Source organism: Ambystoma mexicanum, chromosome 9 (assembly GCF_040938575.1).
Source record: "Ambystoma mexicanum isolate Mex_15411 chromosome 9, UKY_AmexF1_1, whole genome shotgun sequence".
In the NCBI taxonomy this organism is placed as follows: domain Eukaryota; kingdom Metazoa; phylum Chordata; class Amphibia; order Caudata; family Ambystomatidae; genus Ambystoma; species Ambystoma mexicanum.
Genome location: NC_090931.1, coordinates 887,183,410 through 887,205,123, shown reverse-complemented (window position 1 = coordinate 887,205,123; position 21,714 = coordinate 887,183,410).

The following is a 21,714-nucleotide window of genomic DNA, read 5'->3' as shown; positions in this document are numbered from 1 at the left end:
CCTTATCTCTTCTGGGTTAAACAAAAACATATAACCCCTCTCCTATAGTTACCTCAGAGCTCTACTGATGGTAGTTACATCATACACACACCTTTTGATTGAGCAGTGCCTCTCTGCAGATACCGCAGTGTTCCACGCAGATCCACACACAACTTTTGGGACAATATTACACTTTAACACCCATACTCCTGGTGCAGACATACACCATCCCTTCCCAAACAAGAACACATTGGAATTTCAAGAAACGTCACTTTCAGGACTATTAGCTCCACAGCATGCTAATATATAGCATAATAGATCTAAACATATCAAAGTATTTTTCTGAAAGTCCTTGACTCTCAGACCTAATCCTGAAATTCCTCAAAATAGGTTTTACTAGCACTCTCATCCCTCAGCACATCTGCTAAGCACACACTCAGCTATGAGCAAAGATTATCATTGGGCCACATTTTTTGCAAAAGTCCTTAGCTGGTGCCAGATTTAATCTGAAAAGTCTCCAACAAATTATTTCTAGCTCAACCTTACTCTTGAAAATCCTCAAACATGCTATTTCTAGGTCAACCTCACTCTGATCTAACATTTCACAGCCCTCTTGCTGGATCTTCTGATTATTCTCAACAAAATTTGACAGCAATATTACAACATTGGGCTTTCCTTCACCCCCAACACTAATACTGCTTATTTACGGCGCAGCATTTCACTTAGCTCTATTCCATGTCACGAGTCACAGATACCATTGTACCTCCTGCAATGGTTAGAATGATGAACATCATATGAATAAGGACAGTTAAATATCACTCTTACTACACAGCGATATTCTCATCTCGGTTGTCCTCTAATACAGTAGCTCACTTTAACACAATGACTTGTGTGCCGCTATGGCACTCTACAACGTTACTCAATGATGTGTGTGCCGCAATGGCACTCTATAAAGTTACACAATGACTTGTGTGCCGCGATGGTACCATATAACATTACCTCTGCCTGGTGAGGCCAGCATTTGTTAAATTCAAAACAGTGCCCGATGACCTCCAAATCTACTCTGCTTTAATTGGAGATCACCTTACAACAAATGCCCTGGTCCAACCGTGTGTTCCTCTCCTTCACCGAAAATTATTACGTGAACATCACCTCCCTTCGGTCTTCATTAACCGTGATCACTTCCTCAATACACTTAATGACGCGTTGTCTGGTCCTTTCTTCAAGTCCTGCACTTCAACTCAAACTTTATGCATGTAGCTGTGGACAAGAGAACTGCCCTCCCTCTGTAGTGACGACATTGCGGCGAACAGCATGCCACTAGGTCCTTTCCTTGAATTTTCTTACAACAAGGAACTACGCTCCACTACCTTGAGACCAGCGTTCTGGCCATTCGCCATCCCTTCCACCGAAACTATTACGTCATAACTTCTCATTAGGACACCAGGGCCTGTGGAGCTTAGTGCTTCCAACGGTCGCTCTGCACCAGATGGAAGATGTATGAACCTCTTGGGGCAGGCAGTACTTCTTCACTACTATCTGATCTGGTAAGCGCCACAGTTCTTTTGGAGAGCCTTTAACGACAACGGCAGCATCCCGAAAGCACGCTCACGCTAGGTACCAATTAACTGGCTAATTTTCATAGCCCCTCTTCTGCTCACTTCCTGCAATTCGTTGCGTGAAGCTAATTCACAGTTCCTCTGCCATCAGCAAAGTCTTGGCCTGAAAGCCAACTTCTTGCCCATTGAACTCTGAGCGCTTCTACTGCATATACAGGGTGGACACCGCTTTGCTCGCCCAGACTAACTAGGTTGCCCTTCTTCAGCACTGGGGCATAGTTCTGGTTCTTATAGCCACTTCTTACCACCTGCAGTTCCCCTCTTACCTTGCCCTGGGTTTTCTTCTGCCCTGGGCCTTCTGCTGTGCCCTGAGTCTTGCGCTGGGGACTTGTGCTTCTTTACCCCTGGGACTTCCTGCAACTCCCCTCTACTCTGCCCTGGGTGGTGGGACTTACTTGTGGGGACAGTGGTTCCTCTCTCTTCTTTACTGCACCCCCTCACAGCAGACTGGTTATCTTAAAGGTCTCTCTTTTGCCACTCAGGTCCGTTTCTTGTCTTCATGAAGACCATCTTTGTCGCCAGTGAGATAATGTATGATCCTTAGGCTCATAGGTAGGTTTCAGTACAATTCCTTTATTACAGCTTCAGCAGTTACATTAAGATATAACAGAGATAACTCAGAGATAACCACTGGCTCCCATCACCCAGGCATGGGCTCTCCGACTGCCTGTATCTAGACCCTTGTCTACATACATTCTCTAACTCACAGCCAACATTCTCTTTTAAATTACCAGGCTTGCACATCCATCCCAAGCACTATACAACAATTTTGAATGGATTGCCTGGTGTACTCCCCTGCCAGGAATCCCTTTTAGGGTCCTTGCAGATCCCTGGTATGTCTCGCTGGCAGGTATCTGCCCCCCACAATGCTCACTACCTGGTGTGCATTTTTCACCAGGACTTCTTTTCTGAGTTCACTGTCTTTAGTATAGCACAGTTGTATTCCTTCACTTGTTCTATACTTCATTGGCTTGAGGTCCTGCTTGTTCCAACTTTTTCCACATTGATATCTCCTATATGGAGACTTGTTCAAGTTTTGTCTTTCAACTTCTTCATTAGTATTCATTTGCTTGTGATAATACGTGCCCCAACTTTCCCCATATTGACATCTCATAAATGAGGATTTGTGCTAGTTCTGTCTTTATATTTTACTTTGTCGGTATTAAAAACAGTTTCTTAATTGCTTACAGGCCCGTCGGTACATCCCGGGGTCCCCAATGGCTCTGGGCAGACTCACCGGTGTCTGGCAGCATTCCCAACCCGTGGCACATTGCTGCAGTGAAGGTTCACCCTCGGGAATGCCGTTTCTCGCACTGCGAACTCTCTCCTAGCTCTCCTGCCAGCTCTGCATTCACCCGCCGTTAAGACTGCTGCTTCTCTGCTCGACCGCGCCCCCAGTAGCTCTGCTGCTGCTGCTAGTTCCTCTATGATTCTCCCACGGTGCCTGCTGTGTCTCTTGTGGCCTTGTGCCATGCCAGTAGGTAAAGCTTGTGAGTGGCAGTATGGAGTGCCTGCCTTTTCTAGCACAGCTCGATCCCGTGCTGCTGCCTTCTCCCTCGGTTCTGCTTCCATCTTCTCCTTCTTCTCTGGTCCCCGAAAGCGGACACACTTTTTAAATGTCCCGTGCACAAAGACTTCATTGCAACAACTAGCCTGCATGTCTAGCTTGGTGTTTCCTTCAATTCACATTAACTCCTTCTTCCGCTTCCTCGTCTTAGTACTTGAGGTTTCATGGGGGTGGGAGTCCATAGGATTTCCGGGACTTCTAAAGTGATATTATTTAGGATTTTTGTTTAGAACAAAAACTTCAGAGACGGAGAGATGTGTGTTGTGTGTTATGTGTATATGAGGTCTGAACGGTATTCTGCTTATAATTACAGTATGTCATCTGAGGTTTAGGTGTCATAGGGGAAGAATACTGTGTCTCCACTAACGGAGTCAGCACACCCTCCGGGTAGTTGTCCCCACCCACATGAGCCTCCCTCATAATACCACCCACAGGGTCAGGATCAGATAGCGGCTGCCGTACCCGGGCCATATGGGAGGAGTTCATCACCAGGAAATCAGTGATAACTCTGCAGAGTTCATCACAATGGAAGAGAGTTGAAAGTGAAGAGCAATGGTTAAGGATTTGTATACGTCAGTGAGAGCAGTTTGAGGGTCATGGAGAGTTTTCGGGGGCAATGGAGAGACGACATGAGAGCAGTGTACTAAACCGATTTCTCAGGGAATGGCATGGCCATCTCAAGACATTTCAGGGCCATCACACAACTGTGCTTCCACTAATTCTAGTATTTTCTTCCAAAGTGCTAGGAACCGCCATCACTGGAAAATGCTTGTTGCCACTGGTGTCTTATTTCCCTTTTTCTAGATCACTTTTTCACCTGCTCCACTGCCTACCAATACTCACGCACCGCTCGACTCCCTACCAATACTCACGCACCGCTCGACTCCCTACCAATACTCACGCACCGCTATTTATACAATGATAGTCCCTCTAGCTCAACCCCACTGTACAATATGTCGGTTCTTTGTGGCCCTTTCCTATTCCCGCTTCTCCCTCCGCCTTCACTTTTGCCATTTCCTCTTCTTCCCCAACAAACTACAGTCTGGTTAACCAGGGCAAGGGCACAATACTTCCATTTCTCAGCCAAGTTACGCCATAGGACCACTCTGATGCTGATTGCCTTAGTATAAAAGATGTAGACCGTAACATAATATAAGCGCATAATTAAAGAAATTGTACGAAGGAAAGCATAACAAGATAATTTCTGTCCAACATGTTTTATGGAACACTCACATGATCGCCTAAGAGCAGAGCTGAATAACAACATGACAGAGGGAACATGAGATTAAATACATGTAGAGGCAACTGGCAGAAAAGCCAGGTTCTACATGTCGTCGAACCTATTTTGCTAAGTATACACCACCTGTGCACCTCTGTAGGCAAAAGTGATTCTTGTTCCCCGAGTCGCGGATTATACTGTTGTGTAATCTTCTTTTAAGCCAAATCAGTTGATGAACGATTTGTACAATGCATGGAGCGTATCCGTAGCCGTCAGTGGTCGAAGTGAGCGGGAGCGGTCGGGATTACCTTTTCCGTTCCGGAATGGTTTCGTTTTAAAATAAAAGTGTAGGGACATGGGCGTAATTTTAAGGGGGACAGGGGTGTTTGTCCCCCCAACTTTCATAGCACTCCATTTTGTCCCCATTAATTTGGCTGGGGCACCTTTTCTTCAGATGTCATGACCTCCCTCAGCCCCCCAACTTTTTCAGCAAAGTTACACCACTGTGTAGTAAGACGTTGAAATGTGCCCTTTCAGTGCACTGCACTGAACGTTCCCTTAAACAGAGGGTGCAAGTGTTTGGGGGGTTTGTATGGTGCGTGGGAGGGGGCGTGGTGATGGTGTTTGTGGGGAGCGGGGGCAGGCCGGCAGGGAACATAGTTCCACTACTTCTTTTCGTACATTTCGACCACTGGTAGCCGATAGCAAAACAGTTGTAGTTATCAGTGCCTTAATAGCACATGATAGTTAACCCAGCTACCTGAAATGACTTTCCTCCTTGACATGTCATTCTAAAGACAGCATGGACCTTTTTTCCTCTTATCAAACACAAGCTGCATATTTACTGTTTTAACTGACCTCTCCAAAGAGCACATTGCACAACCCCCAGCCCTGATTGTGGAACACACTGGCTCTTTTTGTCCATTTCTAAAGTTCAATATTTGGGCATCCCTCACTTTTGCCAATTCTATCTATCAATTAATGGGAATCTGCCAGCCAGAGTGGTTACAAAAATGAGTGCTTTGCAGTGGAGCGCTCAAAGTTGAGATGGCTCCTCTGGCGTTCCTCCTTCTTTTCCTAATGTGTTGGGACAAGGCTGAGAGCGGGAAGCTCCTGGTAGTGCCTCAGGATGGAAGTCACTGGCTCAGCATGCGAATAGTGGCAGTGGAGCTCGGGCAACGGGGCCACCAGGTTGTGGTCCTGATCCCTGAGCTTGTCCTTCTCATCCGATCATCTCCGCATTACACCACAAAAACCTACCCAGTGCTCAACTACACTCAGGAGCAGCTTCATCAAACATATGAAGGCCTCGGTGCATTCAATTTTGAGGAGTGGTCGCTCATGGAGCACCTCCAGAAGGGATTTAGGGAATATAACACTGTTAGCAAGTTCGTCCGCCGGCTATTTGATGACTGTGTAGGTCTTTTACAGAACAAAGATCTGATCCAGTTCCTGAGAGAAGAACACTTTGATGCTCTGCTTACAGACCCTGCCTTACCCTCTGGAGTGATCCTTGCTGAGCACCTCAAAGTCCCATTAATACACCTCTTCCGTGGTTATCCGTGTAGCCTAGAACACTTGGTCACTCAATCTCCCAGCCCAACATCCTACATCCCACAATGCTATACAAGCAGCTCGGATCGCATGGCCTTCAGCGAACGCGTGTGGAACGTCATCTTCAGCCAAGTGCAGCACTTGATTTTAAAGAGTATCTACGGCCAGTATGAGCAGCTCGCAGCCACAATCCTGCAAAGGGAGATAGATATCATGGAGCTCACCGGCCGGGCCTCGGTTTGGCTGCTGAGGTACGACTTTGTTTTTGAATACCCACGGCCACTGATGCCTAACATGGTCTTCATCGGAGGCATGAACTGCAAGGAGAGCGCAAGGCTGAATGAGGTACAACTTTTGAATTACTGGGGTCATGTGGTTTCTGGGATTCAGTGATCAAATCCAAGGGTAATTGGATGCTGATATCTGTGCATGTGATATATGCTTTCGCGTGGGTATTTATAAAGTGCGGCTGTAAGGCACGGTAGCAGTTTCCTCCTGCAGTTAGTGCTAAACTGCCGGAGGAAGCTGCCATTTTGATACAGCCACTGAATTGTGACAGAAGAGTCAGGCCTTCATTAGGGTTGGACTGGGACATAAAATAGGCCCACGCAACAACAACAAAAAAGGCGGCCCGCATTTGCAAGCATACATTTTCGTACCACAAAGTTTGGAGAAAGGTGGGGTGTATGATGCCTTTTCAAGCACACTGGGCCAGTAACATTGGTCAAGCCTGAATAGCAGAGGTGCTGCTAAGTCTGGAAAATATCAGGGGCTATGCCAATGTCGGGACTTGGGGCTAGCTAGCCTTTTGCTTGTAGCTCCTAAGCTTCAATCCAGGGCTACAACCAAAAGACCTGGGGCTATAGCCTCCTCAGCCACCCCCTAGCAACGCGTCTGTTGAATCGGATTTGAAGACAACGCTAGGGGGCGCTAGAAGCACCTCTCATTGGAATCTTAAGGAAATGAATCAGCAGTAATGCATTTTCAAGAACACTCAGCCTGTGATGTCAGTCAACCCGCACAGGATATACAGGCAATTTTACAACGTTTTAAAGTCCACTGGTTAGTAATATTTCTGACAAATATATAGGTTTGGAACATTTTACAGGAGGCTCTCGGGTTCTCCCCAAAGACATTTTAAGAAAGATTCATAACTCGAGCAGTGAAGCAATTGTGTGCTATAAAACGGGACATCTGTAGGTCTTAACAAAGGACCCCCTAAAACAACTGAGGGAAGAAAAGACCACATGCAAATAGGGGGACTTCTGAGCTAATACAGTGGCCCTATGCATAGTGCACCGTTGAAGGGGAGGATGTGACTAGAAAAAAAACACACGGTATGGGGTTGGTCTTAAAAAATGTTAGCCTGCAGGGTTTGAGCTCACCTCGAATTAGGGAATGGGTCATCAAGCTGCAGTTCTGCAGTTGTTTTGGACTATGACTTCCATGACCGCTCACCATTGACTCTGCTGGCTAGAGCTGATGGGAGTTGTAGTCCAAATGATCTAGACTAGAGCATCTAGATAGCAAAAGGTTCCAGACTCTTGAATTCAAGGGGAAGCATGTCGGGACAGAGGGGACAAGGTAGAACTGAGCACATGATCAGAGATGACGCACTTTAATCGTCTGAAGCCTTTTGATTTACCTGTATATAATTTCATTATCGATAATCTTTTCGTAAAGTTCAATTGCACTTTGTCTTTGCATTTGGTAGCGCTATGACACGGCCACTCATGACACACAGCTGCACAACATTCAAATATAACCCAAATTAACAGAAGACCCTCAAGGTGAGTGTTATGAGATATTATGAGCAGAGCATCCAAATAAAGCAGCAATGAAGTAACCAAAGCATTACGGATCTTTTTTTATTTCAACATATAAGGAGAACACTTGCACAATAAACTGCCAGGCGCAGTAGCCGCTGCCAACCCTCACAACTTTAAGATGTCATTCCATGAGCATTGGGCGGACGCAATAGTTCGGGGTTGTGAACTAGCGATGGCATTTGAACTAAATATTGAGATTGTCGCTGAAATGACTAACGTATGTCTGCAACCACACATGTTATCCAGAACACAAAGTACACTGGGCTTTTTCCCTTAAGCAACACGCGCGTCCAGTGGCCTACAGGGTTTGCCTGCCCCTTCATATTACTGTCAGAAATCAACCTGTACGCATGGCATTACTTTGCCAAGAAATACTACTTATAGTTTAACTAAAAAGAAAAAATGTTGTTCCTTTTTGCACGCACAATTCCTTCTAAATGGACGAGGATTCTAAGATGTTCACATCTGCCCTTTCGCTTGATAACTGACCGCACTGCCTTCGCTAGCAACGCTCCCCTCAGTGCAAATCGCACATAACACAGTCCTCTACACGACCAACCCTGGCTTTATTTAATGTGGTTGCAGTTTAAATGGAAGTGTAACATGAATAATAATATTGATGATATCTTGTGGATCAATATCACTTGCTAAGTCGCATCTGTTTGGGAGAGCTGTACACAGCAGGTTTTGGTTACTATTGTCAGTGTGGTGGTAGTTAGTATTGAGCACAAGGAGGGAAAGGCAAGTGACACTGCAGGCATTCACACATGCGACCTGCCAGACTCCAATCCCAAGCTCACCGTAAATGATCTAACAGTGACTTTTTCCCCTTTCACATTGCACTTTGCAGACGCAGGACGGACCGGATTGGGTTTGTAGAACTTTGGACAAACCCTACTAGATTATTAATGATCGCGCCTCGTCGGGTTTTTAAAATGCAAACTGCTCTTTCGGAAAAGCCAAAGGAGAGCGACCTTATTTCCACCGGTTCTGCTGGGAAGCCAGGGAAGACAGCACCAATGAAGTGGCGGAAAGAGGGTACAAGTCCTAACATAATTGGGGGGGACCTGGGGGGTGCATTAAGTTAGCCAATAGGAAATTGAGCCTTTGCCATATTACAACTTGCTGCTTTATTGGTGATCACTCAAAATTGGAAATCGAAAGATCTGCCACTCATCAGCGAATGGTTTTCTAAGGTGTGGAACTTCTTGGCACTTGAATGGATTACTTATTCGATACAAGGCAGGCAATCTAAATTTACCAGAGACTGGGACATGGTCTTAACGTTTCTTCACAGTGACTATAATTTGCCTTATTGTCCTCAGACACTTCGTATTTTGGGTATCGCGTGATCCTACAGACATTGCTGCTCAAATCATGCTCTATGGGATGGGCGGGGTGAGGGGAGGGAAACAGGGCTGTGGTGGGAGATGGGTGGTTGGCGAATTTGGTTTGTTATTAGTCAAAATGGCAATTAAAAACTTTTTTTTTAAAAAGGATAAAAAATGTGTAGGCAGTCTCCGGCTACGGGAGACAAACCAAACGGGTGTCCACAGACTGTGGATCACTTGCGTCCCCTGCACACCATAGCCTCCAGCTATGGGCCAGGATAGCCAGTTCAATGTGGAAGTGAACCATCAAATCTGACCTGTCGATCCCCCTTCCAGCGCCTAACGCACCCTTCCCCCAGCAACCCTGAAGTGCACACCTGCTCCTTTGAATATTCGCCAAACCAGCTAGACCATCGCCTGGGGCTGCAGTTGGGTCCTACCGTCCTAAAAATAAGGTGGGGGGACTCTGACGTATGCAGTGGGAAGTGAGGCCACCGGCAATGTACTTAAATTGAAAGACATTTTAAATTCAGCACTTTAAAAAACACATCATTATTCATTGAAAACACACATGGTGGACGGCGTCCTTCCCCTGAAAAAGGTGCCCTGCCCTGCCTTCGCCCCATGTTAATGAGAACTACTGCAGAGAGAGCGCCCATGGAGGACTCGGTCTGCTTGAAATTCTGTGATGCAACCAAAGGTGTGGGAGGCACGTGGCAGCTTTCTGAAGGCAATTGCAGGCTCTGCAGACGGCTTCCACCTGCTGCAACTGCCGATCACCACCTAGTAACTCAACATTTGAGTAGGCCAGGATTGGCACTCTGAAGCACGAGTACCACTGCAGTTGCAATGCAACTGTGCTGAGGCAATCCCTTTTGACTGGTTATTAATGAGCCGGGTCTGTCAAGTGCTCATGCGTTGCACTTGACACACTCTTGACGTGCAGGCCAGACATAACTCTTATATCAAAACTGGCCCAAATAATGGATTTCAAAACCCACTCTCACACAGAATCTTAAGACTGGCCCATGCCCTGGCCTATCCGGTTCGAGCATTGCCAGAATGCCTGATGAGTCAGTCCAAGGCTGGTCTTAATGCTGCTAGGTAATAAGAAGTGGTCTCATTCTCTATGAGGTTTGGGGCTGCAGAGCTTCACAGCTGTAAGGGCTGCACCAAGAAGACACTTCCACTTTTGTGTACTTTCTTGAGGCCGATTTTGAGAGTGATATCTTAATTGATGGTAGGAATTATAGTGCTAACATTAAAGTAATAAGCACCCCCACCGACCATGGTTTTCGCTTCGGTCTTAATGACGTTAGTGGCCTGAAAACACTCGGGGACGATGGGTGATTATTGCTTTTATGACCCAGGCTTAAAAACCATTGTGCTGATGGCAATGCATTTCTTTCAAAGAATGGGCCACACACTCTCTCGGACCCGTTCTCTGAAACAAATACTCAATCCAATATGGCCACCATGGAAATGGAAGCCTGACGTTTGTGCGAAGCCCTCTTCCATTTTGCATGGTGGTATGGGAGTATCTGAGGAGTGGTATGGTGGTGCAGCAAAACCGAAAGGTAAGTGGGAGGGGAGGAGGCAACCGACAGGAGGCGGCAAGGGTAGGGGGGTGAATCAGGGATGGTGAAGAGCAGGTGTAAAGATGTCGGGTGGGTGTGAGCAGCGTGCTGTGTGCGCCAAACCCGGACTAAGATCATTAGATTCAGCCTGGAATTGGAGCAACCTGATTGTCTGTGGCCCTCGCCCCAGGTTCTAATTAGAGGGATCCTAATGGATGTATCTTTTAAAGAAAGAATCTGTGATTTGAGCTTCAAACTCGGAACCAGTGCCGAGCTCTCAGAAATTGGTCACTGTGAACTGGGCTTTGAGTGTGGTTCAGTGGACAGACGAGCAGCAGCATTCGGTATTTGCTGATAGGCAAATAGGCAAGAAGGACAAGACAAAGACCTTTCCTGTAGGGTGCTATTGGCTGACTGAGCAATTCCTTGACGAATTATTTATTTATGATGTAACCAACACAGTACAGCATATTCTGCAACCCACAAGGCAACATCATTCTTTGAATTAAGATACAGCAAATGGAGACAGCTGGTAACATGTCCATTGTTGATGTGCTGTCAAGGTTCCTAGAGCAGGTTGAAGCAACAGCACTCTTACTGGAAGCTCCAAGCGAAAGCACACCCTTATTTTAGACCTTGCATCTGGTCACCCTGTAATGCCAACTATAGATCGGGCATTTGGAACCTTATTACATGCCAATGGCCCAAGACCAAGGACCACAGTGAAAAAAACATTTGGTGCACCAATGCTCAGTCTGCTTAATGCAGTTGTCTGAACCTCTCACGTATTGATTAGTGGATATATATGTGTTCAGCTGACAGGAATGTTTGCAATTTGGGTCCTATCACCCTGGCCTGGCTTCTTCTAATTAATCTTTTTTTTAACATACTTATTACCGGAGACCAGTCTCTAAGCGTGAGACCGGGATTCAAACCTGTGTTACTACTCAGCATTGTCCTGCCTCCAAGACAAACGAGTGCCCCTGAGTTATCCTCCCGGCCGCCCTTCTAATCATTTCATTAAAGGGACATATATGGAATCTGGCATAAATAGATGTAGGGATGGAAGGCTCTATTGTCACCAGATCACACGGTTCCTAGGCCTATTCAAATATGCCTCATCTGTCATGGACACCCACTGGGTGCGGATTAGGGTGTTCCCACATCCCTGCCTGCACGAGTTGACTTGAAAAGGATAGGGTTTGGGCTATGTGACCGATGGGGGTGGCAAGGGTGGGCAGCTAGTATGGAATACAATTTGGGTTATAGCGCTGGTAGTTGTGGCAAGGTTGGACCTCTCAAAATTGTCCTTGTACTGTTTCCCTTGCTCTGTTGCATAGAACTATCACGCTATACTCTAGCAAATACCCTGCTCCCACAGAGCCCCTTATCGCGTGCCTTGCAGTCCACACAGATACAACACATGACTCAAGGCACCTATGAGGGCTGAGCCCTTGCTGCTCACTGTATTAATTCACATTTCACCATCTTCCTACATCATTTCTCCTCCCTCACATCCTCGTCCTTTTCTTCTGATTATCCCCTCCAGCCCTTAGTACCCACTTACCTCCCTCCTCTTCCTAGTGTTCTGTAATAGCATTCATGCTCTTTTAGGTGCCACCTATATATAGCTTGGCGCTGCTTCCTTTTCATCTCCTCCTAACTTCTTCCCTCCCCTTTTACCCCAACCACACTATGAAATTGACAAGATGAGACATTAAGTGGTACATGCATGTTTTATATGCATAACAACTTACATACCCTTTCTTCAAATGGTGGGATGTTTAAGAAGGTATACATTTGCGGCATAAAAGCATACATGATCATGACCACCTAGCCCAAAATATTCTGATTGGAAAATGTTTCTAAAATGAGATCCCTACATTCGTCAACCACAATTACCTCGAAGACACTAACTCCTCAGGGTGATGTAATGCGCTTTACTTGGGAACCTCCCAACAAAACCTCAACAAAATGCAAGTTATGCAAAAGAACGCTATCAGGGCCGCCTGTAACATTCACAGAAAACCACATATCACGGCTACCGACAATCCATAAAGTGGCTTAACATCAAGCAAAGAATAGATTTGAAAACACTCTCAATCACCCACAAGTGCCTACATAACCAAGCGCCCACCTACCTATCTAACACTATTTCATGCCATTCATCAACAAGACCTATCAGAACGGCACAGTTAAATTGTGTGTCGATCCCACGATTCAATCAACAACGTGCTGGGGTGTCAGCTTCCCAGTCCTCGCTGCCAAAAAATTGAATACACTCCCTGTAGCAATAAGAGAGGAATCATTCTTCTCCCTATTTCGCAGTAAGACTAAAGGTTGGCTCCTCGAAAAGGACCCCAGCCAGTCCGGTCCATGACTGCTGACACGTCATCTCCCTCTAGAATTAATGCAATATTAAGTACTACGACCTGTTTTATATACACCACTATTACCTTGTGTCATTTTGTAATACTCAATGTATGTTTATCAGCAATATTTGCCCATGTCTATGTACTTTTTGACTGTCTATGTAAACTTTGACTGTAATTACTGCAAACGCTTCCAGTTGCTTAATATGCCGTTATCATTGTGTACCGTGTGTTGTTCCTGTACATATTTGCCGATGTAACTTGCAGGCCAAAGCGCCCAGATGCCTCAGGGCTCTATTGCGCTCTACAAATAAATAAATACAAATACAAATACGTAAGATACGTGCTACACCGTACAGGATGATTGAAGACAAATCATTGAAGCAGAGGCCCTCAGCTTTGCAAAAATGGGTGGATGAACTGGGGGTGTTGCTGTCTGATGAACAGTGGGATAGGATGTGTTCTCTAAAGAAAACGGACTCATTCAATTCTAGGTTTAAATGTATTCCATATAAGATTTTAAACAGGTTACACTACAGCCCTAGCTGACTTAAAACTATCTATCCAGAGTCGGATCACAGGTGCCCTCATTGCAGAAGTTAGGAGGCCAGCCAACTGCACGTGTTGTGGAGTTGCCACAGGCTGCAAGGGTTCTGGAAACATGTGATTGATATCTTATCAGAAATTGTTAACCATACTCTACCTTACTCTCCTTTGAGTGTCTTGTTTGGGGTCTGTGGGACTGTTCCTGAGAGGAGAATCAGGTCCTTTTTTTTTTTTTTTTTTTTTTATTTATTGTATATTGGTTTGAAAAAACCTTTACAAATTTTCATTATCAAAACATAAAATTGTACAAAAATACATTTTATCATTTTTCACCTCCATTTTAAAACATCTTTTTACACATATAATAAGCATTTTACACCCGACAACTAAAAGAACTCACATACAAGTCTTCAATTCTTTTCTTTCTGTTAAAAAAAAAAAAAAAAAAAAAAAAGAAATTACGGTAATTAAGATTCTTTGATTTTTCCTCATCCATAATTGGAGACCTCAACTGTACATAATTCCCTTTTCCATCTAACTACATACATTTGGTCATTTTTCCCAGGGATATATCCGTGTGACCACCCATGACAGATTTCCATCCTTCTATGTAACTTTGCATACATTTGCCAAAAACGCTATCACCCTTATTTTTAGTATGATATTACGACCATGTAGCATTTCAAACCAGATTTGCTCTCTAAATACACATGAGGTATCCGTGACAAATTCAGCAAAGTAGGCAAGTCTTTCATTCTTTAGCATGGTACAGCCTAACAGCAAATGTAACAAAGATTCAGGAAGATCTTCAGACTTACAGAATCTACATACTTTCAAATTCTGTGGGATCAATTTTCTTATTGCACATATTTCATTGGTATTCATTACATTCATTCTGAATCTCATAATACTGTATCTCAAATTCTGTGAAGGACATTTTACTAGGTATTGCTCAGGTATTGGGAACCATTTCCAGACCGATAGTACTTGCGCATACAGTTTTGAGTTTATTATTACAGAATTATTCGCAACCCAATCGAAGGCTTTGATCATTGTTTTGATTTTATCAGGTCTTTTTAAGAGGACATTCACTGTAACACCCATATTTCTCAGGATCTTTTCCACCTCTGCCTTCAAGTTAGACATATATGTCCCCGTATCATTCCTACAAACTTGGTATATTGAATTCTGTTTGGCAAGAACACATTTTCTATAAATCATCGCTTTTTTGCAATCCATGCAGCATTTTAATGAATTAAAACCAAACTCATATCTTATTAACTCCATCGGTATACATTTTGGCAGAAAAAATAGTAGCTTTTTCCAAATTCTTGATTCAAAACTTTTTAGCTGTAAAGCTTCTTTCTCTGGGTAGAATTCAAGACCATAAGACAGTCTTGGTACCACCTTCATTAGGTAGAAATCTCTACAGGCATTCATCGAAAATTTACCATACTTGCTTTCAATAACTCTCATTTGGTTTGCCGCATCAGTGGTTTTTGCTTCCAAACATTGTTTCACAAAACTATATGACATATTACTAACAAAAGAATAACCCAAGTACTTGAATGCATTCTGTAGGGGGACTGCGATACCCTCAACATACCAAACCGGATTTGCACATTTCTTTTTACTTTCACCTAGGTTAATTACCACTGTTTTCTGCGGATTAATTTTCAATTTCAGATCACTTATAAATCTAACAAAAGCATCAATAAGCCTCTGAAGACCAATTTTAGTTCTGTCAAAAAGAATGAAATCGTCCGCATAAGCCAACCATTTAATCTCAATGCCTCCAACCCTGGGGGATAATAGGCCCGCAGGGTCCAGTCTAGCATTCGCACCAGAGACGTATAGGTTAAATAAGATTGCTGCCAATGCGCAGCCTTGTTTCAAACCATTCTTTGCATGAATTTCCTTAGACATCAGTCCATCATTATTAAGTCGCACCTTTAGAGTTGTGTTTGAATACAGGTGCATGATCATGGAAAGTAAGCCGCCCTCTATGTTTAACCTTGCCAATTTCTGCCATAAAAGAAGCCTATCCACTGTATCAAATGCAGCCGAAAGGTCCATTGAGGCAGCATAAATTGGTCCATACCCCTTTTTGGATCTTTGATTCTGCATAATTGTAAGTACTAAGCCCCCAGCATCAGTTCCTAAGTTTTCACGAAAACCCATCTGTCTGATATCTAGTATATCTTTTTCTTCCATCCATTTTAATAGACTCTCTAGAATTATGGCCGAAAAGATCTTTGTCTCTATATTTAATAAAGATATTGGTCTGTAATTAATCGTACTCAGTCTGTTCCCTTTTTTATAGATCAGGATTACGTAAGAAACTTTCCAGGTAACATAGTTTGCGTCTCAATTACATTTTTAAATAGTATGTGGAGTATTTTCGCCCACATCCTTTCATTCTGCTTTATCACCGCCATGGACAAATTATTGGGTCCCGGGGTGCCGGAGGCTTTCATTTCCTTTATTATGGATAATATTTTTTCCACAGAGACATCAAGGGACCATTGACAGGTCGTCTTTTCAAACATATAATCCTCATTACCCGAGCGAGCATACAACTTCTCAAAGTGTTCACACCATAACTTTTCACTGATTGGATTAGTGTTTAATTGGGTTTGAGTAATCTCAGTACTATTGATGATGGCCCAATAATTTCTCGAGTTGCTTTCCTTCATTGCATTCAACATTTTTTCACCATCCTTCTGTAATAAGTAGGCTTGATGATGCAGCCTCCAGTTCCTATAGGCTTGACGTCTCCGTCTACATTGCTCCCTTACATCCTCAACAGGTAATTTTTGTTTTTTTATGACACGGAGATCTTTGTTCAACCATGCCCTTTGCATCTTAATCTCAAGATCAAAGGCGTGCCTATGATTTTTATCTTTTAGCACTATTCTGGCTGTTAGTTGCTCCACCTTGGCCATGATTGTACCCAAGAGCTCACTAAATTTGTCACCCGAGTATTGGGTCTTTTTTACCTCCATAGTACGTTTCTCAAAATCATGCATCATCATAGCATTAAATTTCGCTGTTTTTTTCATGTTCCACTTAATTCTCGAACCTCTGACATTAACAGTTGTTTGGGTACAATATGCTTTGGTAAGGTTATTTTGTTTCTTTATATTTATGTTCATTGATAACATTGCATGATCACTTTCTAAATTGTCTTCCACATGCATACTGGTCCTATTACCAATTAGATGTTCGCTTGCGAAAATGAAATCAATAATTGAGGAAAGTCCACGCGCCTTCCAAGTGGGTTTGTCATTAAACAACCGTATCAGCCCCCATGCGTTTTCAAAGTTACACCATAGGGCTCCTCTCTTTCGTTTATTATCTAGTCGCCTTCTTTGGTTGCAACACCCACTTAATCTTGCTGCTCTTTCGCTACTTGTTACATCGCAATCCGCATTTAAATCGCCTGCTAGAATTATCAAACCATTTGGGGTAGCCACTATCCATTCATCTAGCAGTACATTCAGGTCGTACAACAATTTTTCAAGCATACGATCATCATTTTCCACATCATTCCAATAGATATTAATGATCATGAGGTGAATAATGTTCTCTTTAGTTAGGATTTTAAAATTGGCCATTAGGCATGACTCATGTACATGCGTCTCTTTTATCAAAGATATATCTGGGTCATTACGGTACGCAAGCGCCATGCCACCCTTCGGGCGACCTCTCGTGCCCTTCGTACCAGGCAAACAGAGGACAACAAATCCTTCCCAGAGAAGTGAACCACATGCCCAAGTTTCCTGTAACAAAACAAAGTCAAATTTCTCTAAATTCATACATACTTTTTTGTTTTGTACCAGGTGTGTGTGTCCTCTAGAATTCCAGGATATCAATTTAAAAAAGCTGTCATCGCTAAAGGGATTTACCCAATCCCTTTAGTTGTTCCAAAGTATCTCTAAGAGAGTTCGCCATCAATCGCCATTCATCCATTTCACTTAGGGTTACATGCTCACCTCCTGCTTGATTCGCCGCCCTATATTTCTCTCTTGTATTATTATTTCGGGGGTATTGCTCCACATATCTCACACGTGTATTCTCACCATGATCAACATATTCATACGTATCAAACCCCCTCTTTTGCAGGGCCCCGGCTTCCTTGAGTATAAGAGCTCGCACCATGGGCGAAGTGATCACTAAACGCACAAAATCCATCCTATGAGGATCAATAAAGTCCACTAGCTGAATATTGCATGAGGATACAAGAGTTAATTCTGGTATCTCTCTAAACAAATTCAAGATATAAGATCTATTTAAGATGGGATGATATCCATCATCAAACACATAATATACAATCAAGCTTGGTTCACTAGATTCTTCAGGCCGTCTCACTTTATCAGATAGATTACCATTCAGATTTTTCCTATTTGCATAATTATCATATGCCATGTCCTGCATTCGATAATGGTGCACCTCGCGCTCCCTAGTAGCGTCTTCATGAGGAGAACTGGTCGCCTCCTGTATACTCACTTCAAGCCTAGGTTTTCCCCAGGACTCTTTACTCGGTTCATTATTTCTATTGTTAAGCGACATATCATTTCCTGTGATTGCATTTTCTAAAGCGGGCAGTCTTCCTGCTTTATTTGACAAAATTTCCTGAATTATTTCTCTCACACTTGAAACAGTCAAGGGCTGTTCTTTTTCCTCTGTGTCCTCTTTTTTAGATTGTACGATGTCACTCATTGACCTTATTTCTGGTACAGGCATTCGTGCTGGGCTATCTCTCCTCTTCTCTGCAGGGATTCGTTTGTCTTGAACCCCTTTATTTGTGCACGTCTGCTCTATAGGAAAGAATTCGTTACTAATTCTCTCAAGACTTCTCGCTTCCATAGATCTATCTCTTTGAGCACCCTTAAGCTCGTCATGTATTGTTCTTAAGCTACTAGCATTCTCGACAATTTCCATTGACTTATCGTTCCCGTTCGGCTCGCTGAAGGGTGTCTTTGTACGCATCCGAGCATCCGGGTTCTTGAATAAATCAAAGATATCCAGCATGCCCAGTTCTAAATTTTTCTAGTTAGTATCAATTCTATCAGTGACTATTTTATTTTTCATAGCATCTGATAAGTTGTTGGCCGCATCAGAGTAGCTTGACACCTTTGGCTCATTAATAAGCTCTGTGTCAAGGATCGAAATCAAACTGGGATCAGTGATTGAGCCATTGCCAGAGCTCGGTTGGGCATTATTCCCCTCAGACTTGTTGTTCGTAGAGTTTATACAGGTGATTCCTAACTTCGACCCTTTTCTCTTAAGCTTATCAGCGTCCATACATGCATCAACCCCATCCTTTTTCTGTCCTGTAGCTGAGTTCACTCCCCGTGCTGATTCAGGGTTACGTGTCTCAATATCACTCAAGGACTTTAAGGCAGATGCATTCATGGCCTTTAGAGCACGAGCCTGTTTTTGTCTATTTGTTTTCATTTTTTTTTAGAGATCCTGACATTAAATATATCCGCCACTCTGATAGGAGCATTGGCGGCAGCAGGAATATGCAAATCTCCCGTCAAGCTATCCTTCTTCCTAGTATTGTGCACCTCGATAACACTCTGTTCAATGTCTCCCGTATCTGAACTAGGGAGAATCAGGTGTAACTCATCCGCGTCCTGATCCCCATTGTTCAGTGTATTAGGTGTAGTATTGAGGGCGCCTTCTCCTGACATTAATTTCCATTTTTTCATATTTTCAGCTAGCATTTCCGGGAAAGCTGTCAAGGCAAGCAAGATTTCTTTTAGAGTATGAGTCTGCGACTTCATTTCTTTTAGTATGAGATCCTGAATCTCATCCTTTCTCTCTGATCTCGGTGTTCGACTGGGCTCACTTGTAGCTTCCTCTACATTCCCTATGTTCCGTACTTCATTCGAACATTGGGTAGATGAATCAAAGTGTTCAGATAAACCCAGTAAAGTTATTTCACCAGAGGTAAATATGTGAGGTGTGTCAATAAATGAGACAGTATCCAGTCTCTGCTCTTCATTGAACAGGGACTGAGAGGAGACAGGGATCACATCATTCAGATTTTCAGCAATTAATCTGTCGGATTCATTTTGGGCACATTCAATTAGGTCCTCATCCGAATCGGAGGGTAGTGGAAGAGCTATTGCAATAGCGTGCGCCATGCTCATACGGCGCGTTTTTATTATATTCATTGCTATAGCTGGGTCTCTTGTACCCCTGGCAAACTTCCTTTTCATTACTAATCTTATGATCTGTGTCGAAAAAACCGTACCTTCAATCAAGCATACACACGTGATTACCTTCGCGTACCTTACTCAGATCTACTTCTTTCCCTCCAATAGATGTTTTACCTTTGTCAACTGGCTGCCCTGTTGTTAAGTCTTCGTACAGGCCTTCGATTATATAATTCAGCACACACACGTATGCACAACTGCACACCGCACAACGCAGCAAACAGCCAACAGCCGTACTTCGGGTACTTCCCAGGTGCGCGCGCAGGTGCGCAGTGACCAGCGTATTTGACGCTACGAGCTGGCGGGGTCTGGGCGTGATTGCAAAAGAAATGGCCAATCAGAACATCTGGAAGAGGAGCGGCAAAGCATCAGAAACAAACACACCTCGTCCTCTTCCTTATTATTCAGAACCGTTATAACAGATAGCTTTTAGCTATTAAAGTTTAGCTATTAAAGTTTATACGTCATGCACCTCAGAGTCAGGCAACTTCCGTGTTGCCTTTATGTACGTCCTGACCGCTTCTTCTACGAGGTATTTTGACGCCGCGAAGAACGGCGCCTCAGTGGTGTTCTTAATCCAGCAGTCCGAGCTGTCCCAGCGTTCCCAGCCAACAGCCGTACTTCGGGTACTTCCCAGGTGCGCCTGAAAGATCTCTGCAAGAAGACGCAAACCGTGCATTCAATGAGCGGGGCTTACGTGCACCCTGGCGTCGTCCACCTGAGAGGGAGTCCTGTTCTGAAGCTGAAAAAACCCAGCTGACGTGAAGCATATGCTGGCTCCTATGAGAGTAGCAAATGTTGTCCGGCTGCTTTGCAAAGACTGGCTTGATGTGGAATGAGAACTCTGAGGACCTCTTTATAAGAACGTTGTCTGCTATGTCCAATCCAAAAGATATTTGGTGTGAATATCAGGTTTACTTATCACAATTCCAACCTGCCTAGAAGGTTCCGTTTTCAAAATAGCAATGTGCTGGGGACCCAGCTTGAGTAACCCACTAGGCCAGGCCTACTGCTCTAACTGCTTGTCATATGGTTTGGAACTGCAAGTCCTCTATTGGGTTGATTCTCAATGTATGTTCTGATGAATGTGAAAACTGTTTTTTCGACTTCTGTTTATCTGTGCCTAACACGAATAAATCAAGTTTAAAAAACAGTAGCTGTATGGGTTGATTATGTATGTATTTTGAGATGCATCTAAAGTAATAATATCATTTATTTATGTAGTGCTTCATTGGGGATTGTCACGTGCTTTAGTGCTGTAATTATCAAGCAATGAAGCTTGACGTGGGTGGGAATTACCGGGTCAGGTAATGGCCCGGGTTCCAGTTTAACATGAGCCCCGGGTCATTACCATACCCACTAATGCCCGACCACAGAGGGTTTTATTGGTATTAGCACCCCGGCGTGCTTTCTGGGATACTAATAGTGTTGTTTTGTTTTAAGATAAGAAATGGCGCGGTTGCCGTTTCTCAACTTGTAGGATTGTGGTGGCTTCCTTCTTCTCTGCGGTCTTGGATTTGGGTTTACAGTTTTTTGTATATGTTCCAGTGGTGATTGCCCTCCAGTGTTGTTTTCTGTCTTAGTATCGGAGGAGGGGGGGGCGTATCAGTGTGCTGCAACACACAGTGGCGTCCGCCTCTTTTAAGGGTTTGCATGAGGATTATTTTGAGGTTGTAGAAGAGCTTGATCCAGCCAAAGGGAGCTGTACAGTTAGCGGACATGCGCAGGCGGTGTTGGGAAACCAAAAGTGGCCCCTCTTTGACATGTTTGGGGTGATACTACACTCAACACACTTTGGAAAACACAGGTCCAATTGGTGAATTGTAAAGCACATTAGTCCGTATATTGGAAGTAGAATAACCTATTACATCTATTTGTTAAGGTTAAGAAAAAA